Raw genomic sequence first — 25,077 nt, 5'->3', positions numbered from 1 at the left:
AACTAACACAAAACAGTCTTGTTCAGTGGTAACGTGTATCAGAAGGAATCAATTACAAATAGTATTCATTTTATTTTCAAAATACCATTTATTTAGGCCTAGTTAACATTTTCCATCTTTTCTTTACTATTCCTTTTTATGTTTTGGCCCTTCTTAATGGAATTATTCTCTTTCTACCTAATGTGCATATTGTAGATTTTCTGTTAGGGTCGATTTGTTAGTTAGTGGTAAATCTCTTATGAGTAAAATATATTTTGGCCTTATTCTTGAAATACAGGTTTGTGGACATACAGCTTTAGGTTTACGGTTATTTTCTTCTTTTTTTCAACTTTCATTTTAGGTTCAGTGAATACACATTCAGGTTTGTTACGTGGATAAATTGCATGTTGCTAGAGTTTGCATTCTGAAATTTCTCTAGTGGGGTGTTGAAATCTCCCAAATATTGTTTACTTATCTAAGTCTCTTTGTATGTCTCTAAGAACTTCTCTAATTAATCTGGGTGCTCCAGTGTTGGTTGTATATATGGTTAAGATAGTTAAGTCTTCTTTTGAATTGAACCTTTTATCATTACGTAACACAATGCCCTTCTTTGTCCTTGTTGATTATTTTTCCTTTAAATCTGTTCTGTGTGAAATAAGAATAGCAACACTCTTTTTCATTTTGTTTTTGTTACCTTTTAACATTTTCATAAGTTTATTTGAACAGATAGAAATTTATGAATTGGGCAGCGTCATCAGGGATGCACTGAAGATGTGCAAAGGTAAAAGTTTTTTTAAATTTATTTTTTTATTTCAATAAGTTGGTTGTTATGTAGACTTGATTATATAGTTGCTCTATACTGTCAGTGAACTGCATTCTAGGCCACTGGAATTGGCAGAGATTAGTCTTTGGTTTATATGTTTAGCAATTCCTTAAGGACCTCTTGTAAAGCACATTTCTTCTGGTGGTAACAAGTTTCCTGATCATTTTCTTGTTTGAAAGGATTTTATTTATCTTTCACTTATGAAGCTTAGGTTGGCCAGACATGAAATTCTTGGCTAGAATTTCTTTTCTTTAAGGATGCTGAATATAGGCTTCTAATCTCTTCTGTCTTTTCAGAGTTTTGATCAAAAGTCCAGTTACCCAGATGGGGTTTCCTTTGTATGTGATCTGCTCCTTTTCTCCAGCTGCCTTCCAGATTTTTTTCTTTCACATTGACTTTGTAGAATCTGATGACTATATATCTTGAGGATGGTTGTATTGTATAGAATATGAAAAGGTTTCCTGAATTTTCTGAATTTGTATTCAGCCTCTCTATAGAGATTGGGAAAATTTCGTGGATAGTATCCCCACATATGTTTTCCAAGTGGCTCACTCTTGGAAGTATGTCTCTCTTTCCACGTCTTTCATGTGTCAATGAGTTTCAGCTTTGGTCTCCTTACATAATCACATATTTCTCAGACGTTTCTTAAAATTTTTTTTCTTTATTTTTGTCTGTTTTTTCTTTATTTTTATTTGTTGATTTGAGGAAGCAGTCTTCTAGCTCTGAGATCTTTCCTCAGTTTCGTGTATTCTATTATTAATTCTTCCAATTGCATTAGGAAATTTTTTTTTTGCATTCTTAAATTTCTCTTGTGAATTTTTCACTTCCAGAAATTGTTTGGCTTTTTCTTGAAATGACTAAGTCATCTTTCAACTATTGGCTGTTTTACTATTTTCCTGGGATTGGGCTTAAAACTCCTTTTATATCTCAATGAGCTTCCTTGCCATCCAGATTCTGAATTCTATGTCTGTCATTTAATCCGTTTCAATCTGGTTAAGAATCATTGCTGCGGAGATACTGCAGTCATTTGAAAGTAAAAAGAAACTCTGGATTTAACAGTCACTAGAGTTCTTGCACTGGTTGTTTCTCACTTGTGTGGGCTGATGTTCCTTTAGTTTTTTAAAGTGGCTGTCTTTTTTATGGGGCATTTTGCTTTTATATTCTTTGATGCCCTTGAGGGTTTGAGTGCGGTGTAAGTTGGCTTTAGTTTATTTTCTTTGTTTCTGGATACTTTCAGGAAACCACGGCTCAGTCCAGCACTCCTGGGCTACATGCTGTAACCATGGGGGGTTGTGACAGGAATCTGGCTTTGTCCTCTGGCACCTCAAGGTGAAGCACCTGCTGCACTAGAGGGGTTGAGGTATTCCCAGTCTGTTGGCAACTACACTGTAATGGGGGCTGCTGGTAATAGTGCTCCGTGAGGTAGTGGTGGGCCCTTGTGCACATGTACACCAGCAGGGTGGCAGGGAGTCCATGTGCGCATGTGCACTAGCAAGGTCCTAGGGATGGGTATGGGCAAGTGCACGCTGGCAGGGAAAGGCTGTGGGTGGGTATTTACTGGCAGGGGTCCATCTGCAAAAACATTGCATTGGTTAGGCAAGATAGCCAATGAAAGAGCTGTGACAGTGGCTGCTGGCAGGCTGAGGCTGTGCTGCAAGCAGGTGTGGTTAAGCGATGACCCTGGGGGAGGTTAGCAGATAGGGAGTGCTCAGATCAGACTGACCCCGTCCCATGGGCAAGACAGCTCTGTTCTATCCAGTTCTGGCAGCCAATATAGGCTACAGCCTTGAGGCAGTGGCACCCATGGCTGTGCTTTACTGCAACCATTCCCATGCCAAACCCTCTGGGCTCGATGCAAGCCAGAGTTCTGTCTCTGCCAACTCCCCAGGCAGTTCTCACCAGCTCAGTTCTTGCCAGATGTCCATGGGGGCTGTGGAATCTCCTGCAGCTAGAATCCCGGAGGTCAACAATAAGGGTAAACCACTCCACATTTGTTTCACTTATTGCTTCCCGAGGACCTAGGAAGGGCCAGAAACAAGTCCTCATGCTCAGCAACCACATGCAGGGTTAGTAGCTTCCTCTCCTTTCAGCCCGGGGTCTGTGTTCTCCCGCTGTCCACTCTCAATGCCGTCTTCCCAAAGATCTATTTAGAGTGCACCAGTCTATTTCATGGCCTACTCTCTCTCAGTGGAAAAAGCGCTTCCGGGCTCCATCTAGTCAGCCATCTTGGCTCTCCGTCTTACAATTATTTTCCTTCAGCACAGTGAACATATTATTTCCTCGTTTTCTATTGGCTTTCAAAGTTTCTACTACAAAGTCAGCCTTCTAATTATTGTTCCTTTTAAGTAAGCTGATTCTTTTCTTTGGCTACTAAATCACTAAGACAACAAATAGCCCTGTAGTTTATGGCAGATTGAGAATTCTTTCTACAGTTATATCACAATCATTCACTTGAACTGTGATCTACTTTATTATTAATAACACCAGTAGCAAATATTTACCATGTACTTGACAGTCTGGCAAAAGAAAAAAAAAATACCCTACCTTATTCATCAGATTCAGTTCTCACAGCAATCCTTTGACGCAGGCACTGTTTCTCTATTATCGTATGAGGAAGGACCATGAGGCTTTGGAGGGTAAGAAACCTTCTCAAATAACACCACTAGTAAGTAAGAGGTTAGGGGAGTAAACAGTGGAGTGACAGGGAATAACACAACCATTATCAGTCCAAAGGGGCAGAGTATGTGCTATGCAAATAAAAATTAACATCTGAGGGTAAGAAGAGGCTGCAATTTGTATGGGTCAGCTTGGCTAAGATGGAGGTGCCTGCAGGTACATTCAAGCTTGCCTTGCTATTTCTTACTCAGTATCCCACACTCTTTTTGCCAGGCTGCTGGTCCTGGTAAACAGTGAACTCCAATCCCATACTCCCACCCCTGCAGACACAGAGGCAACAGCCTAGAGGAGACTTATCCCAATTCACCTTCACTTTGTTTGTCCTACCTCCAAAGGTGGACAAGCCTGGCTTCCCAGATGATCTGCAAGCTTCTAACCCTCCCACCCAGGCTCACACTTGCTGGTGATGATTTCTCAAATCCTCCACACCTCAACTCTTGACATTATTTCTCTGTACTGCTCACAACTGTATAAGGTCTAACTCCTTTGATAAATTCCTTCTGTAATACTTGAAATAATTCAATTTCTCTGATTGAAACCTGACTGAACTCAGAAAGGGTGTAGCTTTTAAAAACACTGCTCAAGAGTGTTTCAGAAAGTTACTTGTGAGTGCTAGTTGAAATGCAGACTCTGGGGCTTTTGCCTTGAATATTCTGGTTACTAGGTTGGATCCCATTTTTATTTTCAAGGACTCCAGGCACTATTATATTCAATGGACTCCTTTACCCATAAAAAATATTAAACATGATATTTTCTGACTGTATTGATATAAAGACAAATATAATTCAGGATGGATTATATTTTGTCTTCAGATTTCAAAAGAAATTAGTGCATTGTCTTGGATCTCTAAAAGTACCAGGATCCCTAGGCACCATAGCTACTGTGGCTAAAGAAGAGCTTGGACCTGTTACTAGGTTTGAATTGGGGTCTGGGAATACGCATTCTAGCAACCTCCCTTGGCAATTGTTCTCATTAGGCAAGTGTGAGAAGCACTGCTGAAGGACACAGGTGTTTCAGGACCTCAGAGAGTCTCAGTGATTACATTTTAGAAGAGAAACAATGAAAAACAACCTTTCCATTTGTGAGGAGCGCAATTGCAGGGAAACGCTTTTTAAAAGGTGTAGTAACAACAACATATAATTTCAACAAAAATAAAATCTAGCAGCCAAAAACGCTTCACCTCATGACTTTGCTCATTACTCCTTTGGTTTTTCAGGTTTTGTTTTTTTCCCATGCAGGAGTCTTACTGTGGAATCACAATAGCATTCTTGTAAAGGAAATAGTTTCATGCCAAGGAATATGTCTTGTGAGCCCCTGAGAATTAAGGCCCAAAGGCAAAGGGAACTTACAATAAACTAGGTCCATTCATAAAGCAGAATCGGTCAGTCTGTTGTGCCTACATAGCCCCAGCATATAATTGATTGGCTCTTATTTGTTTCCTGTCTCTGAATTAAATTTTAATCTCTTTTCTAGAGGGAAATAAATTGCATAATATATGTCAGGGCTCAGGACAGTGTTTTAATCGATGTGGACTCCTGAAAAAAACAATAAAGATAAAAATTAAGACTGCAAGTACATTTTATTTAGTCCTTAAAAATAAATACAAAATGTTGAACAAAGGAAAGTATCTAGAATTGGATTAAATGCTGCTATTTTTGGGGTGGGAGTGAGGGGTAGCTGAAACTACATTCTCTTAAGCAAGTAATATGTGTATATTTCTTTTCCCTCTCATTAGATCGTTTCTTGATTATATTTTCTTAGTATTTTATTCCCAATAAAACTCCATATGTTACCACAAAAGTACAGGTCTTTCAACAGTGATTGATTGTACATAATGAAACAGAAAAAACTTGAGATGAATTTTCAAAATATATTTCTAGTTATACAAAGAGATTGGGAAATGTAATAAACCTATTTATGGTGAGACACGTTTTGCAGACCTTATTTGAAATAAACTTCTCTAAATATCTTAAGGTTTTAGTCTGATAAAAATCTTTAAGCTCTACAGAAGTGGTAAAAGTGTAGAGATTGATTGCTTTGTTTTTAATTCTTCTGCTGAAATTTCAGTTCTGTTTTTTCTCACTGCATGCTCCTAGGGCATGAGTCCAGGACTGGAAAAGAACACAGGGTGACTACTTTCTCCCCAGGCTCTTTCTCAGTTAGAATGTACATTTACAAAATAATTCTGTCATTGCCTTTCCTAGGGAAAACAGGAATGAAGCAAGAAAGTTTTAAAGGAGTAAGCGTAACGCTAAAAATACCTGTACCAAGATGAATCTGAGGCATGACGCTGTCCCTCTGTCCCAAAATATAGACAGAATACTAACTAACAGGCTGCACACAGGACAGGATAATACTTTCAAAGATATTCCAGTTGTGTCAACTTTGCTAATTTGTAAATTCTCAGAAAAAAATACTCCAAAGCATACTATAAATATGATTTTCTACATCTGATACTCACAATGCATCTGGCCCTCATCATTAAGGTCCATGGTATTAATCTATTTGCTTCTAGTGACAAAAGTCCTGCATATTGTGTGGTCTCTTCTTATGATCCGTACATCTATATTATTTCTCCAACATTCTCAGATCCCATGTATTTCTCTGCCAGGACATGCATAAACTTGTTTTCTCACTTTTATTTATCCAGCCACCACCTGTGGTGAGTGTTAATCTATCACTTTTGCACCATATCGAATAATGGAGCTGAGCCAAATCCCAAAGTTCTCTTGGAAATATACAAGTAATCTCATGCTAGATGAAGAGGACTTCTCTTATATGTTGATACTTTCACAGCACCGTTAAACTTCAAGGGGACTGATCAGGGAGCAGTAAGAAGCAGGAACTTTAATGTTAGAACACCTGACCTTCTGTCACCAGTATTCCCTTCTTCTTCATATACCACGCAGGGGGCAGAAGGATTTCTCCCTTTCTCATTGCAGGGATTTCATTTATGGCAAATTCTTAGTTGTTTTCATCCCACTTTATAGTAATCTTGATAGTAAATTTTGTCAGGCCTGTGTCTAATACAAAGAAGTATTAAAAATTATAAAATGTAAATCTGTAATGACTTAATATTTCCCAATTGTTATTAACTAGAACTGTATATTTGTATTATCTGGATCTACCTGTCTGTATACCATTTGTCCATCTATTTCTTCCATTCATCTATTTATCTATAAATCTGATCTACCTAAATGTACACATATGAAATGACAAAATTGAAAGGATACAGTTTAATATAACTGAAAATTATAAACTACCATAAATTCCATATGAAACTAATCAGTAATGCAAACATATTTATAATTATCCAGCACAGTCATTCAAAAATATTTAATAGTCATCTACTTTGATGGTTAAATTTATGTGACGAATAGGTTAGGTTAAGGAACCTACGTATTTGGTCAAATACTGATATGGCTATTGCAGTGAAAGTATATTTTGACTTTATTTATCTTAATGCACTCTGTGCTGCTATAAGAATGCATGAGGCTGAGTAATTTACAATGAACAAAAATTTAGTTCCCACAGTTCTGGAGAAGGGAAGTACAAGATCAAAAGGATAGCACCTGACAAGGGGCTTCATGCTACATCAACTTACGGATGAAGGAAGAAGGGCAAAAGAGTGAAAGAGACATGGAAAACAGGGTGAAACTCATCCTTTTATAGGGAACCCCCTTGCACAATAATGAACCTACTCCTGTCATAATGGCATTAATCCATCAATAAGGGCAGAGCCTTCATGGCCAAATCACTTCTCTTTTGGCCCACGTCCCATCACTGCTGCATTGGAGATTAAGTTTCCAACAAATGCTTTTGAGGGACACATCCAAATCATAGGAGAGTCGTATTTAAATCAATACATTTTGAATGAAGCCAATTACCCTCCCTAATGTGGGTGGGCCACATCTAATTAGTTGAAAGCTTTGAGAGAAAACAGACAAATGTTCCCCAAGAAAGAGAAAATTCTGCCTGCAGATGGCCTTTGGATTCAAGCTGCAATATCAACTCATCCGCAGATCTTCATGAAAATGGATCTCTCTCTCTCTCTCTCTCTCTCTATAGATATATATATATATATATATATATACACACACACACACACACACACACATACACACAATGTATGTATATGTATACATATACACATGTCATATATGTAGTAACGCATATAAAATCCATATACATATGAATACATATATGTATATATATAAATTTTACATGCATATGTAAAGATATATGTATCCATAAATAATCCATATATCCCTTTATCCATATATATATATATAATCCATACACGTATGAATGCCATATATGCATGTTTATACACACACACACACACACACACACACACACACACATTCTATTGGTTCTGTTTCTCTGAGGACCCTGTGTAATCCATTTACCATGTATCTGGCACCCTGTTAGGATGCTGGCTGCACAGATGAAGAAGACATTGTTCTTGTCTTCATGAAGATAATTGTCTGCTTCAGAAGGTCATCTTTAGATAGGTTTCAATAAATAGCTTTTGGTATAATTTGTCTCAGTGTCCTCACCCAAATCTTATCTCAAATTTTAATCCCCTCATGTTGAGAGGACATATGGGAGGTGATTGGATGATGGGGACAGTTCCCCCACGCTGTTCTCATATGATAATGAATGAGTTCTCTTGAGATCTGACGGTTTTAAAACTGCAAGTTTCCCCTGTGCTCTCTCTCTCTCTCTCCTGCTGCCATGTAAGACATGTCTCACTTTCCCTTCACCTTCTTCCATGACTGTAAGTTTCCTGAGGACTTACCAGCCATTCAGAACTGTGAGCCAACTAAACCACTTTCCTTTATAAGTTACCCACTCTCAGATAGTATATTTATAGCAATGTGAAGACAGACTAATACACATTTAACAATTTGCAAATAGTTTACAACTCAAGCTGTTTCTATATGATCAAATCTTATCACAGTTTTGCTATGCCATTTTAGGATGGGGTGATCAGAAATAATCAAAGGTGACCAGGTGTGGTAGTTCATGCCTGTAATCCCAGCATTTTCAAAGGCTGAGACAGGTGGCTTGCTTGAGCTCAGGAATTTGAGAACAGATTGGGCAACATTGTGAAAACCCATCTCTAAAACAAAGACAAGTAATTATCTGGGCATAGTGGCATGCACTTACAGAGCCAGCAACTCAAGAGGCTGAGGTGGGAGTATTACCACAGTCCAGGAGATTGAGGCTGCATTGAGCTGTAATAGCACCACTGCACTCCAGCCTAGACAGACTAAAATGCTGCCTCAAAAAAATAGTAATAATAAAATAAATAAAATAAGAAAAGAATAATAAAAGGTAATCACTATCTCTTTCTCTGATACTACAACTGTCAATATAGAAGAGCCTGAAGTCAGACAAAGTGATGCCTCCAGCCTTGTTCTTTTGCTTAAGATTGCTTTGACTATTTGGGCTCTTTTTGGTTCCAGATAAATTGTACAATAATTTTTTAATTTTGTGAAAAATGTCCTTGGTAATATAAGAATGTTATTGAATCTGTAGATTACTTTAGGCTCTATTGTCATTTTAACTACGTTGATTCTTCTAATGCATGACCATGGATGTTTTCCCATTTGCTTGTGTTATCTATGATTTCTTTAATCAGTGATTTATAGTTCTCCTTGAAGAGATCTTTTATCCCCTTGGTTAAATATATTTCTAGGTATTTGATTTTGCAGGGGCTTATTGTAATTGAAACTCAGTTCTTGATTTGGCTCTCAGCTGAAGATTATTGGTGTACAGAAATACTAGGGATTTTTGTACAGTGATTTTGTATCCCAAAACTTTACTGAAGTCATTTATCAAGTCTAGGAGTCTTTTGAAGGAATCTTTAGGGTTTTCTAGTTATAAGATCACGTTCCCAGCAAACAGATAATTGGATTTCCACTTTTCCAATTTGCACGGTTTTTATTTCTTTCTCTTGCTTTATTGCTCTGGCTAAGAGTTCCAGTACTATGTTCAATAGGAGTGGTGAGAGTGGACATCCTTGTCTTGTTCCAGTTCTCAAAGGGAATGCTTTCAACTCTTCTCCATCCAATATGATGTTGACCATTCGATTTTTATATATGGCTTTTATTTTGAGGTATATTCTTCTATATCTAGTTTGTTGAGACTTTTTATCATAAAGGGATGTTAGATTTTATTGAATGCTTTTTCTGCATTTATTAAAATGATCATATGGTTTTTGGTTTTTAATTCTGTTTATATGGTGACTCATATTTATTGATTTGTATGCGTTGAACTATCCTGACATCCTTGGAATAAAAATCCCTTGATCATGACATATTATCTTTTTCATATCTGTTGGATTTAGTTTGCTAGTATTTTGTTAAAAAATGTTGCATCTATGTTCATCTGGGATATTAGCTTATAGTTTTCTTATTTTATTGTTGTGTCCTTGCCTGATTTTGATATCAAGATAATATTGCTTTCATAGAATGATTTTTTTTAAATGGTTTTAGTAATATTGGTGCCAGTTTTTTTGTGCATGTGTTTGGTAAAATTTGACTATGAATCTGTCTGGTCCCAGGCATTTTTGTTATTATTGTTGGGACATTTTTCATTACTAATTCTAAAAGGCTATGATAACCAAAACAGCAAGGTATTGGTATAAAAACAGACACATAGATGAATAAAACAGAATAGAGAACCAAGAAATAAAGCCATATACTTACAACCAAATGATCTTCAACGAAGTCAACAAAAATATAGAATGGGGAAAGAACATTCTATTCAATGAGTGGTGCTGGGAAAATGGAATAGTCATATGCAGAATGAACATGACCCCTGTCTCTCACTATATACAAAAATTAACTCAAAATAAAGACTTAAATGTAAGACCTGAAACTATAAAAGTCCTCGAAGAAACCCTAGGAAAAATTATCTGGACATTGGCCTAGGTAAATAATTCATGACTAAAATCCCCAAAGCCAATGCAACAAAAACAAAAATAACCAAACAGGACTTAATTAAATCAAGGAACTTCGACATAGCAAAATGAATAATCAACAGAGTATACAGAAAACCAACAGAATGGGAGAAAATATTTGCAAACTATGCATCCATATTCGGAATCTATAAGTAACTTAAAAGAAGACATACAAGCAGCCAACAAACACATGAAAAAATGCTCATCCTCACTAACCATCAGAGAAATGCAAATAAAAACCACAGTGAGATACTATCTCACACCAGTTAGAATAGTTATTAATAAAAAATCAAAAAACAACAAATGTTAGTGAGGATGCAGAGAAAAGGGAATGCTTATTCACTGTTGGTGGAAATGTAAAGTACAACCTCTATGGAAAATACTATGTAAATTTCTTAAAGAACTAAAAATATAACTACTGTTCTACTCAGCAATCCCACTATTGGGTACTTATCCACAGAAAACAAATTGTCATATCCAAAATTCACCTGCACTATTATGTGTATCGCAGCATTATTCACAATAGCAAAGTCATGGAATCAGCCTAAGAGTTCATCAACAGATTACTGGATAGAAAAAATGTGGTATACATACACTATGGAATACTATGCAGTCATAAAAAGAATGAACCATGTCTTTCTCAGCTACTTGGATGGAGTGGGAGGCCATTAGTCCAAATGAAATAATTCAGAAATAGACAAATATCACATGTTCTCACTTATAGTGGGACCTAAACAATGAGTTTAGGTCATGGACATACCAAAGGAAATAACAGACACTGGGGATGCCAAAAGTGGGGAGGGAGGGAGGGAATAAGGGTTGAGAAATTACCTGTCGGGTACAACATTCACTATTCAGGTAATGGGTACACTAGGAGCCAAATCTGAGCATCGTGCAGTATATCCATGTAACCCACCTGCACATGTACGCCCTGAATCTATAAACATTAAAAAATTCTGAAAGCAGAGAAACCTAAGAGTCTGAAGGGTAACTACAATTCAGAGTTTGAGGGTAATTTAATATGGTAAAACAACATTTACAGAGTGCAGTATTACACTCTGTAAAGAGCCTTACAGTTCTTAAAATAATCAACCTTAAGTTATTATATTTAACCTTATAAACAAATGGCATAGATGATAAACAAAGTGTATATCATTCTAAAAGCAGAGAAAAACAAGCTCAAGAATTTTAAGTAACTTATCCAGAAGTGTAGAGTAGCAGATCTAAAAAGTTTTACTGTTCATAGTCTAGACAATGTTTTTCCTTTATGTTACTTAAATCAATATCACATATACTTTAATTTCTTAAAATGAGATATAACACATGGTTAATTGGGACATTGTAAAACTACCCGAAGCACTTTTTTTATAAATGGGAAAGTACGAAAATATTTACATACATGCTTGTTCATTAAAGATTAAAATAGTGGGAACTAAAAGCATATTATTGCTCCATAGTAAGGAATTAAAGAATTTATTGTGTACTCATACATGATAATTTTAAGCGTATTTAAATAATTTATAGGTATTTATATAAATAAGTAAATATTCATATAAAATCTTACTTACATCATTCATTTGTTCAGTAATTGTGTATGTACCATGTGTTGAGTATGATACATTGGAAACAAAACAGACAATGACCCTAGGCCTTGTATATATTATTATAGGAAATGAAAGATACTAAGTAATAAACATAATAAATAAGCCTGTTATATGGATACTAGAGACATCACAGGAAAAAGAGATTAAGTACAGCCAGATAAGGACTGGTGGTGCTGAGTAAGAAGAGAACAGGTTGCTCTGTTAAGGGGAATCACCAGAAAGACGCTTGAGCAGAGACTTGGGATGAATCAAGAGTGAGCCAGGCTGACATGTCGGGGGAAGACCACCCAGGTGGAGGGAGCAATGAGTGCAAAGTCCCAGGGCAGCTGAGTGTATGGTGTACTCAAGGGACAGCAAATATGCTGGTATGGGGAGCCCAGAGTAGGGAGGAAGAGAGTAGTAAAGAGGAGTCAGAGAGGAAGAAAGCACGCATCATACGGAGCCCTTTGGACATTGTAAAAACTTTGGCTTTTACTTTCAGTGAAATGCTGGGCTGTTTGTAGGTTTGAAACAGAGTAGGAACAGGATCCATTCTATGTTTTAAGAAAAGTTATCATTCCAGGTGCTATATTAAGAAGACTATTTAAGGGAAAGGGGGGAAAGTGGAGAAACCAGGGAGAAGGCTACTGCAGTAATCCAGTAAGAAGCTGGATGGGAGTAAAAGCAGTGAAGGTAATAAGTGGTCACATTCTTCATATATTTTTGGTGTAACATCAATCAGACTTCCTAATGAATTCAGTGTGGGGAGTATAAAAAGTAGAGGAGTCCAGGATGATCCAAGCTTTGTTTGAGGAAGTGGAATTTTGGTGTTTCTGACAACTGAGATAGAGAAGTCTTTGGATGGAGCAAGATTAGGGGTGCAAGAGGGAGGTCAGATGCTCAGTTTGAGAAATGCTGAGTTCAAAAGGGCTCTTATTTATTCAGTAGAATTCCAGTAGATAGTTGGAGAAAGATAATGGAGAATGATTGTATTTTTTATTTTCCCATGTTAGGAAACTTTTAATAACTTAAATTGACATTCTAAACTTTGTCAATAGATTATAAAAATACATCTTAATTAGATTCTAAATAGCATCATAAAATCATAAAAATTTATAGCAGTCAAGGTTCTATAGAAATTAAAACAACGTCCATGAATACTGAAAAGCTGTTTCACTGAAATATACTAAAAATATTCTGTGGAGAGTTTGAGAAAAACTACCTAGAAATAATTATTGATAAATTTTGGTTATATATGGTGTTGAGGTAAACAAATGTATTATTTTAGAATAGTTCATAAAGTATTATTTTAGAATAGTTATTTAATATCATAAATATTCATAAAGTATTACTTTAGAACAGTTATTTAATATCTCTAAAATTAAGAAAGTTTCTTTCAGACTTTTTTAATTCAAAAGAATTATGAAGAGATTTATATTCAATAATAATAAGTAGGCACATCACAAGTAATATTCTGCAAGAGACGCTAAAGAATAGACTGCAACAGAAACCTGGGTGACTACATTACACTGCTTCGGCAGTTACAACCTCCAAACACTAAATGTGAGGGGAAAAAAGGGATGGGCGCAGTGGCTCACGCCTGCAATCCCAACACTTTGGGTGGCCGAGGCAAGCAGATCATGAGGTCAAGAGATCGAGACCCTCCTGGTCAACATGGTGAAACCCCAAAACCCCATCTCTACTAAAAATACAAAAATTAGCTGGGCATAGTGGCATGCGCCTGTAGTCCCAGCTACTTGGGAGGCTGAGGCAGGAGAATTGCTTGAACCCAAGTGGTAGATGTTGCACAGCCGAGATCACACCATTGCACTGCAGTCCGGGCAACAAAAGTGAAACTCTGTCTCAAAAAAAACAAAAGGAAAGAAAAGAAAAAGAAAAAGAAAAAATATATCATGTAACATTTTTTAAAGGCAATTTTAACACATTTTAGCCATTCACTTAGGTTCTTATATCAGACTAAACTCGAAAAAGACACATCTATCTAAGATTGCAGGACTAACATTACTATTCTGAAAGCTTTCCAACCACTTTAGAAGCCTCTCTAAGGTCGACTCAAGCAAGATATTTACACCTATCAGTGCTTTGGCATCATCAACCTGTCTCTAACTATATGGCAATAAACACTTAAAGTTTCAAATCCTGCACTTTTGGAAGATGTTCTGGAAATGAAAGTGTGATTTACTTTAAATGCTATGTCCTGGAGGAACACTTCTAAACCTTAATAAACACGGGATACAGACATCATCATTCACCGCAGTACACAGTGATCTTATCTGCAGGCAGTGGGCTGTCTCTGTAGAAATGCTAGACCTCAGTGAACACACAGGAATCAAAGCTGGTCCCGAGCAATGGTGTAGAGGCTAAATATATCTCAGCAAACATGCAAGCTCACAGGCCTTAAATGACCTGTTAGCCACACAGAGGTTTACTGCAGATTCTGATTGCACAGAGTACAGCCAGTTAATGCCAGCTGCACTGGCCTCAGTAAAGGTACAGGTCATTAGCCAGCACAGGCAGCTTGAGGGCACATATGCTCAGTTTGAATTTAATTTTAAACTATGCCTAGCATACCTACTAAAGGGAGAGGAGAATGCCAGCATATGCTGGTGGCAGGTCTCAGACCCTAATAAGCTAGTGCAACAGAAGTAAGGAATCAGAAAAAGCAATGGAAAAATGAGAGACAGTCTTTATAGCTCTGTAATACATTAATAGTTAGATCAACGTTTCCTGTTTCAAAAGCATTCACAAGGCCCTAAGCTCAAATGTGGTAGGGCACCACCTGGTTAGCCAGCATGTGCTGCCCAAAATATTATCATGCATCCAGAGTTAAGAAGGAAATTGTGGAGAGGCTGACCTTGAATTCAAGAGCTTGTCCACGGCTTGTGTATCATCCCTACCACATGGTCTTCATTTGGCTCTGTATTGGCTAATTACGTACGAGAAAGAAAGAATCTTTCCTTAGGAGGCAGGCTATTTTTTAAGCCGAAGCATTTTCCTAAGAGGCAATAGAAATAGTTCCTCAGACTCAAAACTGAAAAGGAAGTATGCACGCTCTGTCACTAGATGGAGCCCTCACTCAATGCAGTTTCGGGGTGTCAAAATATAGGACTCAAAACACAACAGAGTGAAAATGCTTTCAATAATGGTGGATGTGAAACAGAGGCACCTGGAATAAAGCTGGCAGCTGGGGGATACCCTCATTGCAGAAATTCTGATAGGCTCTATGGAAAAATCTAGTTGGAAGTCATTTAGGATGAACAATGGAACTTCAGCCTTGAAGTTGGATTAATGTTTTGATCTTGTTCAGAGCCTTCCGGGAGAGTTGTCCTAGGGGCAAATCCCATTTGTCTATTATTAGTCCCAGGTGGATAATTAGATGCGCATTGGTTGATGGGGTGGAGAGACATCAATAAAGTGACAAATGAGCAGGAAGATTGCTGATCTTCTTCACTAAGAAAGGGAGCAAAGTTTATGATTGACTTTAGGTCAGGGGTTGGCATGCTGTTCCTATAAAGGGCTAACCAGAACATATTTTAGCTTTGCAAGGCTTGTCATAACTACTCAGCTCTGCCACTGTGCAATATGAAAGCAGCCACGGACAATATGTAAACAAATGAGTGTGAATCTACCACTGATTTACTGATTGCCGATTATACCATTAGTTCATATTTCCCAATTCAAGGGAGTCTCATTCTGTCACGCCCAGACTAGATTGCAGTGGTGCGATCTTGGCTCACTGCAACCTCCACCTCCTGGGTTCAAGTGATTCTCCTGCCTCAGTCTCCCACGTAGCTGGGATTTACATGCATCCAACACCAATGCCTGGCTAATTTTTGTATTTCTAGTAGAGACGGGGTTTCAAAGACCTGTGTTGGCCAGGCTGGTGTCAAACTCTTGACCTCAAGTGATAAACTCATCTCAGCCTCCCAAAGTGCTGGGATTACAGGCATGAGACACCGCGCTGGCTAATCGGTGTCTTTTTTTCTTTTTCTTTTTTTTATTGTACTTTAGGTTCTAGGATACATGTGCAGATCATGCAGGATTGTTGCATAGGTACACATATGGCAATATGGTTTGCTGCCTCTATCCACCTATCAACTACATCTTGGCATTTCTCCACGTTATCCCTCCCCAACCTCCCAACCCCCCTCTGTCCCTCCCTTGGCACCCCCCAACAGACCCCAGTGTGTGATGCTCCCCTCCCTGTGTCCTTGTGTTCTCTTTGTTCCACACCTGCATATGAGTGAGATTTTCTCATATCTCAATCCAGTGTTTGATTTTCTGTTCTTGCATCAGTTTACTGGTAATGATGGTTTCCAGATGCATCCATGTCCCTACAAAGGACATGAACTCATCATTTTTTATGGCTGCATGGTATTCCACATTGTATATGTGTCACATTTTCTTGGTCCAGTCTGTCATCAATGGGTATTTGGGTTGGTTCCAGGTCTTTGCTATTGTAAACAGTGCTGTGATGAACATACCTGTGCATGTGTCTTTATAACAGAACAATTTATAATCCTTTGGGTATATATCCAGTAATGGGATTGCTGGGTCAAATGGTATTTCTGTTTCTAGATCCTTGAGGAACTGCCACACTGTCTTACATGATGGTTTAACTAATTTGCACTCTCACCAGCAGTGTAAAAGTATTCCTATTTCTCCACATCCTCTCCAGCATTGGTTGTCTCCAGATTTTTTAATGATTGCCATTCTAACTGGCATGAGGTAGTATCTCAATGTGGTTTTGATTTGCATTGCTCTAATAATTGGTGACCTTTTTCACAGAACTGGAAAAAACCACCTTAAACTTCACATGGAACCAAAACAAAGCCCACATAACCAAGACAATCCTAAGCAAAAAAGAAACAAGCTGGAGGCATCATGCTACCTGATTTCAAACTATACTACAAGGCTACAGTAATCAAAACAGCATGGTCCTGGTACCAAAACAGAGATATAGACCAATGGAACAGAATAGAGGCCTTTGAGGCAATGCCACACATCAAGAACCATCTGATCTTTGATAAGCATGACAAAAACAAGCAATAGCGAAAATATTCCCTGTTTAATAAATGGTGTTGGGAAAACTGGCTAGCAGTGTGCAGAAAGCAGAAACTGGACCCCTTCCTGACACCTTACACTAAAATTAAGTCCAGATGAATTAAAGACTTAAACATAAGACCTAACACCATAAAAACCCTAGAAGAAAACCTAGGCAAAACCATTCAGAATGTAGGCACAGGCAAAGACTTCATGACTAAAACACAAAAAGCATTGGCAACAAAAGCCAAAATAGACAAATAGGATCTAATTAAACTTCAGAGCTTCTGTACAGCAAAAGAAACAATCATTAGAGTGAACTGGCAACCAATAGATTGGGAAAAAATTTTTGCAATCTCCCCATCTGACAAAGGGCTAATATCCAGAATCTACAAAGAACTACAACAGATTTACAAGAAAAAACAAACAAACCTATCCAAACGTGGGTGAAGGATATGAACAGACACTTTTCCAAAGAAGACATATATGAGGCCAATAAACATATAAAAACATGCTCATTGGTGTCTTTTCTTATAATTTACTTGGAACAGTTGGAGTCAATAATGTGACCACTCCACATTCCATCTGCAGACAAATAAGAAGGAGTTTGTTTCAGTCTTCTTCAGGCAACCCATGTATCAGGAGAATGTTACTCTATTACCGGTTCTAGTTGAATTTGATTAGGCCTAACCTGTAATTACATACTCCATTAATAATGACTGGTTCAGAGAATCTGGTTTAAGCCAGTGAACATTTGTAATATGTGATTTCAACTATGACTAGTTGGGGGTGGGTACAGTTACCTGACTTGACCGAAATCTCTTAGGCAGCTTAGAGGAGATGTTTCCCCCTCTTCCATGTATATAAACAAAAAGCATCTGCCATATAATTAATGCTGACATCTATCTTCTGACCAGGGGTGAGCAAACCTGAGGGCAATGCTTTCGTGCTAAAGGCAGGCAGCTGAAAGAGAGAGTGAAACATTCCCAGCGCTCTGACTTTTGCATGAGAGTATTAACCTGATCTCTGGATCTGTTGTGAGAAAATACATTTTTTTATTGTGTGCTATTTCTATAGCTTGTATTAATAGTTGAAATGAGATGTATAAAAGGAAACAGAAACATTTATTTTTTATTACACAAGCAATAAATGACATAAAAAATACAGATAACCAGAAAGAAAGTATACCTACCCTCAAGGAATAACCAAGGTTGGTATATTATAATGTCATTCTAGCTGTCTTGTTATGTATATACATGCATTCATCTATATGTTCTCTCCACTAACAAAGGCTTACATTTATTTTTAAACATTTAAAATGTTCATTAAATTTACAGAAAATTTGTAGAGATAGTAGAATATTTCCATATACCTCATTCCAAGTTAATTATACTAGCAGAGCACAGTTGTCATAATTAATGAACCAATATGATACATTGTTATTAACTAAAGTCCACACTGTATTCATATCACCCTAGTTTTTACCCCAGGTCCTTTTTCTCTTCCGGGATCTCATCTTGGACAGATATGTTCTATGTAGCCATCATGTCTCTTTAGGATCCTCTTGGCTGTGATAGTGTCTAAGACTTTCCTTGTTTTGAATATTTTGATGGTTTTAAAGAGTACTGGTTAGGCATTCTGTAGAATGTTACTATATTCAGATTTGACTTATTTTTTTTTTCTTATACTTAGACTTGGGTTATGGTTTATGGGAGGAGGACTGCAGAGGTAAAATGTCATTTTCAATACCTTCTATCAAGTGTACATACTGTCAACATGACTAATCACTATTGATTTTGACCTTGATCACCCACCACAGTAGTATTTGTCAGTATAAAGTGTACACTTTTTTTCCCCTTTCCATACTATACTTTTTGAAAGGAAGTCACTATGTTTGGTCTACATTTGGGTTGTGAGGAGTTATGCTTTACCTCCTGGAGAGCAGAATATCAACACAAATTATTTGGAATTATTCTATATGGGAGAATATTCTACTTTCCTCATCTAGTAAAGTGTAATGTATTTAATCAGCACACACTTTCACTAAGCAATTTACTGTGCCTTTCCATGTCATAAGATTTGTATCACTACTTAATTGGCTGTCTAGTATTATGCCGTGTGTTATAATTTTTTAACCAGTCTCTCAACATTTAATTAACATTAACACCATGCCTTTTATCTTCTTATTATAAACATTGCAATAAATATCAAGAAAATTGAGAAATTTGGGGGAAGAATTCATGCAACAAACATAAGGATTCATGCAACAAACATAAAGAATGACAGAAATTATGAAGAAATGGACTGTCTCAAAGGTGGAGAAACATTGATATCTAAGTAACTATCTCTGTGGCTTAGCACTATTGGCCACTTATAAAACAAGTATTGAGGGCCTTGGATAACCTCAGATCTATAATTCATAACTACAACTCAATGAGACAGTGATGTGCTCTTTTTGTAGGTTCCCTCACAAAGACAACATTCTAGAGTGTTTTGTTCACCACAGCTTGACTTAGAGCAGAAGCTCCAGATTGCATTTGTAAGTTTATTATTTGTAGTTAGTCTTCATTATAATCCTGAGGGTGTCGCATCCCCAGATATAAAAATAAAATAAGTGTCCATGTCCACCCTTTGTGTACAAGACTGCCAATATTCCAGGTAGAGATACAGAGCTGTCCATAGAGGATATGACCCAGACATCAAGTAAATCTCAATAAGTACATTTAAATAAGTTGGGTGCCTAGCATACCCTTACAATTCAGGTTTCTTCCATAGCCATCCCTGGGTTCAGGTTGAAGTTGGTGCTTAGGTACCTCCAGTCCCACAGAGAGGGTCACATGTGGGATTGCAGCAATTATTCTGTAGACCTCAGAAGGGTGAGGTAAATTCAATTATCATGCCTAGATTGACTCAAGCACCAAGACTTAAAGAACACCTGACATGTGACTCAGTTGGAGTGAAGGCTGACATTTGTTGACAGGCTAAGACTTGGATTGGTCGTTAAGTACACTTTTTTTCTAAAGTTCTGGTGAGAGAGAACCAGAAGAGTTCCTCAAACCTCAGTCCCAGTGGATTTTCAGGGCTTAGCAAGCTAAGCTTCTCCATTGCTCCAGAGTTGTGATGAAGAATTATGCTTATCCAGAATCCAGAATTGGTGAAGAGGAAGACAAAGGAGAAGGGCCAAGAACAGAGTCAAGAGTTGCAGAGACTGTGTGAGAGAAGCTCAAGGAATAGGGCAGCACTCTGTTTCCTTCCCCTCATTTTCACTGATACACAAACACTACCCAGTAAATATTTTATCTCTGAAAAACCTTAGCATCACAAGTGATAGGCACAAATAACTTAATTGGGAAACAAATCTCAAAGATAAGGGTTTTGCAAGTAATTATATCTCATTATATCTGCTTAAGACATATTTCTTTATAGCTTCTTTTCCTGAATATATAATGTTTACTAAATCTATTTTCCTTATTTAAAGGCAAATATATTAAATAAATCTATTGAATATATTTATTAAAGTATATCTACTGGATATATTTACTGAAGTAAATTTATTTACTTGTATCACTCCAGAGTGATACAAAGGCATGCAAGAAATGTATTTAAAGGATATTCCTATACAGATTTCTTGAAAACAAAAACAAAATACAGAGAAACAGTGTATGGTATATCTGACTTTATAGGAAGGGATAAAATGTCATTTACTTCTATGGACTAAATTGTCATTGCTTGGTATTTTATATAATATTTATTAATCTTTTTTATTTTTGAGATGGAGTCTCATACCATCGCCCAGGCTGGAATGCAGTAGCATGATCCTGGCTCACTGCAACCTCCGCCTCCCAGGTTCAAGTGATTCTCCTGCCTCAGCCTCCCAAGTAGCTGGGATTACAGGCACCCACCACCATGACCAGCCAATTTTTCATATTTATTTAGTAGAGATGGGGTTTCACCTTGTTGGCCAGGCTGGTCTCAAACTCCTGACCTCGTGATTCACCTGCCTTGGCCTCCCAAAGCGTGAGCCACCGCACCCGGCCTAAAGGATTATTTAATCTTAAAGCCACATTGATTTCTTATTATAGTATGAGTAAGATCTAGCCCCTGTAACAAAAGTCAAAATAAAATCGTGTATCTGTCCCTCGACCATCACCATAAGAATCAGAATGAAACTACAAATGAACAGGGCAAAAAATGTGAACACAACACAATAAAAATCTATAAATGAAATATAAAATAGCTAAGTATAAAGCTACTAAATTGCAGGACTAAACATTATCGAACTATGAACATTTACAAATGAGTTAAGGGATGAAAAGGAAGTTAGGAGCTTAAGTTTACAAATTCCCTTATTTTTACATAGCCAAGAGCCAATAGATATAAATTTGAAAATGTAACGAAAAGTTATGTTTTTGTTCATATTTCTTTTGTATTTTCTTTTTTTTCCCCTTAAGTTTGGTGGAATCTAATTTTGGAGAATTAATATCTTTTAGGTAAAAAGCACTTATAAGTCAGTGATCCCTTTGATTTTTTTTCAATTTGTAAAAAATTTACAAATTTCAGGTTATTTTTAATATATTTTAAATTTTAAGATGACATGAGTATGATCTCATTTTATCTTTCTCTTTTATATCTGTTTAGAGATGTGAAAAGTCTGAGATGATGTTTGTAAAATGGTAGCATTTGGGGGCTTGGGAGTTTCTTTTTTTGTATTTTTTGATACTTCTATGTATTGAATTTGTAAATTTCTAAAATTCACATATCCCCCAAATACATAGATGTGCAAATTATATATAAATATAAATAATAGATAGAAACATGCACTATCGCTTTTGTGCATACACATCCACAGATATGTAAATACCTAAAGTCTAGAAAACTTAAGTTCACTGTTTTACCTAGGAGATGAGGAGTAGAAGTATTAGAGGAAAAATGATCACTTTTACTCTGCATAAACTATTTGCATTTGTAATGTAATCATATATTTCTTTTGTAATTTTTAATGTATAACTTCTAATTAAGAATAAAAATAAGTTATATTTTAAGAAAGGTATTTTTTCCATCACAGGCTTGATTTTATCATACTGGTAAAAGCTCAAAGACAAAGATAGACTCCTTGGTAAGCTCTCCAATCCAGGGTAGAGAAAATGCGTACTTTATCGGCAGTTTTATCAGGAGTGTTTCCTCAGAATTGTGTGCTCTGTATTCCCATAGAAATGCATGAGAGGTTATTTAGACACAAAACACCCTGTAGACCAAGCACTCTCAGATCTACTTAAAGACAGAAGAGAGTACTAGTTACATAATAAGCATACATGCTTTACTGGGCATACACATATTTTAAATAAATTGGGGAAAAAAGCTATAACATTCCAAAAATATTTTTTCTATGAAAAGGACCTTCACATATTGAATTCTTTTGGAAAGCATATTTTCTTCATATCTCATCAATCCAAATGATAAAAACAATTCAGAGTGCCTGGCAGGCAAAAACTGACTATAATCCAAACTTTATTCTTTTCTTTTACTAAAGTTCAAAAGTTTGAATATTGAATATCTAGAATGCATGAGTTTTAAAGAATATATCACTGTATTTGCAATAACAACTACTGAATTTAAAAAGTTTTATAGGGTTAAAAACCTGTCTGTTTTCAAGCACAGAATGGTGCTATTAAAATGGTTCATGTACTATACATTCATAATTTTTAAATTTGAATTTCAAATTTAATTAGTTTTTATTGGCCTTCGAAAAGCAACATATCAATATATTCTTCAGTTTTTCCAATAGATGTCAGTATCAAAAAAGAAAAGAGCTACTCTGTCTTCCAGTACAAAAGGGAACATAATTTTCTTTTCTTTTCTTTTCAGTTTCATTTACTCAGAATTGCTATACCTAGTGTAAGCAGCAATCTGACAAAGAAGGGTAGTTTTAACACACCCAATGGTTATGATTTGGGGGAAAAAATCATGTAATTAATGTAGGGATTATGGTGTTTACAGTGAAAGTAAACATCTGAACGTTTTCCATATAATCCCTATTTCTTTTAGATACTTATTTTTGGCTCTTTTATTCTCTCTTTCCTATCAGTATAAGGTCTAATCTCTCCTCTTTTGTTTGTATCTCTCAATGATAATTCAACAAACAATTTTAAGTCCAAAAAGAAAAGGATATTACATATTTCACATGGCATTTTAATCTTTAAAGCACAGTATAATTTTTAAATAATAACATTAGTAGTCCTTGTCATCTATTCTCTTTTCACTATTATAGAACTTTAATTTACTTTAAATAAAGCATCATATGTAGATTAAATATTATTTATGAGGGTTTTCAAATTAATTCTTCAACAAATATGGGACTCAAGGCTGAAGAAAATTGCAAATTGAAAATTTTATTGAAAATGGAGAAGGTATTTACTATGAAATTTGTATTACAGATCATCGGTATGCATTGAGTTCTAATAAACTTTAATATGTAACATACATCACAGAGCAGATTTATTACTGATGCATGGAACTTCAGAACCAAGATCACAAGGAAGAAATAACACCTTCATATACAAAGAGTAGCAATGTAATGGTGTTGGGAGCAATAGTTAACAAAATTTTCATCAGGTCTGCCACTTTTTAAAAATTGCTGTCATGACACTAATCTAAATTTATCTTTTCCTATTTTTATACTTCAAGATTTATAACGGCCTAATTTATCAAAAGTAAAATGGAAAGCAGACACAGTCGTTATTTACATTTCCTTTCGCTGTGATTGCAGCATCGAAAAAGTTTTTTATCCTGTTTCTTCAGACTTTGTTCCGCTTTTCTTCTCTGCATAGAGATGAAGACTGGAATAGAGACAGACTAAAAGACAAGCCATGTTCAAGTTTCTGATCTACAACTGACTCAGTTTTTTCCATGAACATGTAAATATGTCAACATTTTAGGATTAGAACTGAATATGTAAAGAAATATTTCTTGTTTGCAATCAGAAAGGATATTTTATACACTGTATGGGGGCAGACAAGTTTTGCTCTTCACTTTCTCTTAAGAGAAACCACAACATGAGAATATTTTTCCCCAGTTTTGTTGAGGTTATTTGACAAATAAAAATAATAGATATTCAACAAGGTATATAACGTGATGACTGGATATACTTATACATTATATAATGATTACCAAAATCAAATTAATTAACGCATCCTTCATTAGACTTAGTTATGTACTAGTTGGATGGGGGCACTTAAGCACATTTGTATTTACTAAATTTCAAGTAAACAATACAGAATTACTAGCTATAGTCAGCATACTGTACATTAGATCCCCAGAACTTATTTATGTTAAAACTGAGTATCTGTACCATTTAAGAGAGACACGTTAGTGTTACTGAAATCACAGTCTCTGACAGAATTTGCAGGATGCTATTCACAAGTAAACAGAAGTGTAGACAATAGTTTCTGGGACCAAGAGTCAAAAAGACGTGGGTTCTTAACGATTTAACACTGGTTACCCATGAGACCAAGACATGCCATTGAATCTTTCACAACTACATCTCTCATTCTTGCCTAGCAGATAAACTTATTGTGAAGGTATTTTTAAAGAACTTCATAAACATGAATAATACAAATCTAATGCTTTTAAAATAAGGAGAGGAAAAACCATGATTTTAAAACATTTTTGATGGATCTAGATTACTTTTGCAGATGAGAGAATACATCTGTTCTCTCCAAATTCTTAGAAACTAAAGGGCCTAACTACATTGCTTTTATTGAGGAGACGTCTTTGCATTTGAAACATAACAAAAATTTTTTAAAATAAATATATTAGACATAATGAAAATATAGTTTTCTGTTTGCACAAACATCTCTCTGGTCTTTATTTTTCTTTAAATTAGCTGCTTTTATTTTTATCAAAGATAAAACAATCTCGCAGCCATCAACACTTCTATTCTTCCAGAACAACTGCTCTTGCTGTTTTCTGGTTTTAGTTCCAGT

The sequence above is a fragment of the Callithrix jacchus genome, chromosome 11 (assembly GCF_049354715.1).
Source record: "Callithrix jacchus isolate 240 chromosome 11, calJac240_pri, whole genome shotgun sequence".
In the NCBI taxonomy this organism is placed as follows: Eukaryota; Metazoa; Chordata; class Mammalia; order Primates; family Cebidae; genus Callithrix; species Callithrix jacchus.
This window is presented reverse-complemented; position numbering follows the sequence as displayed.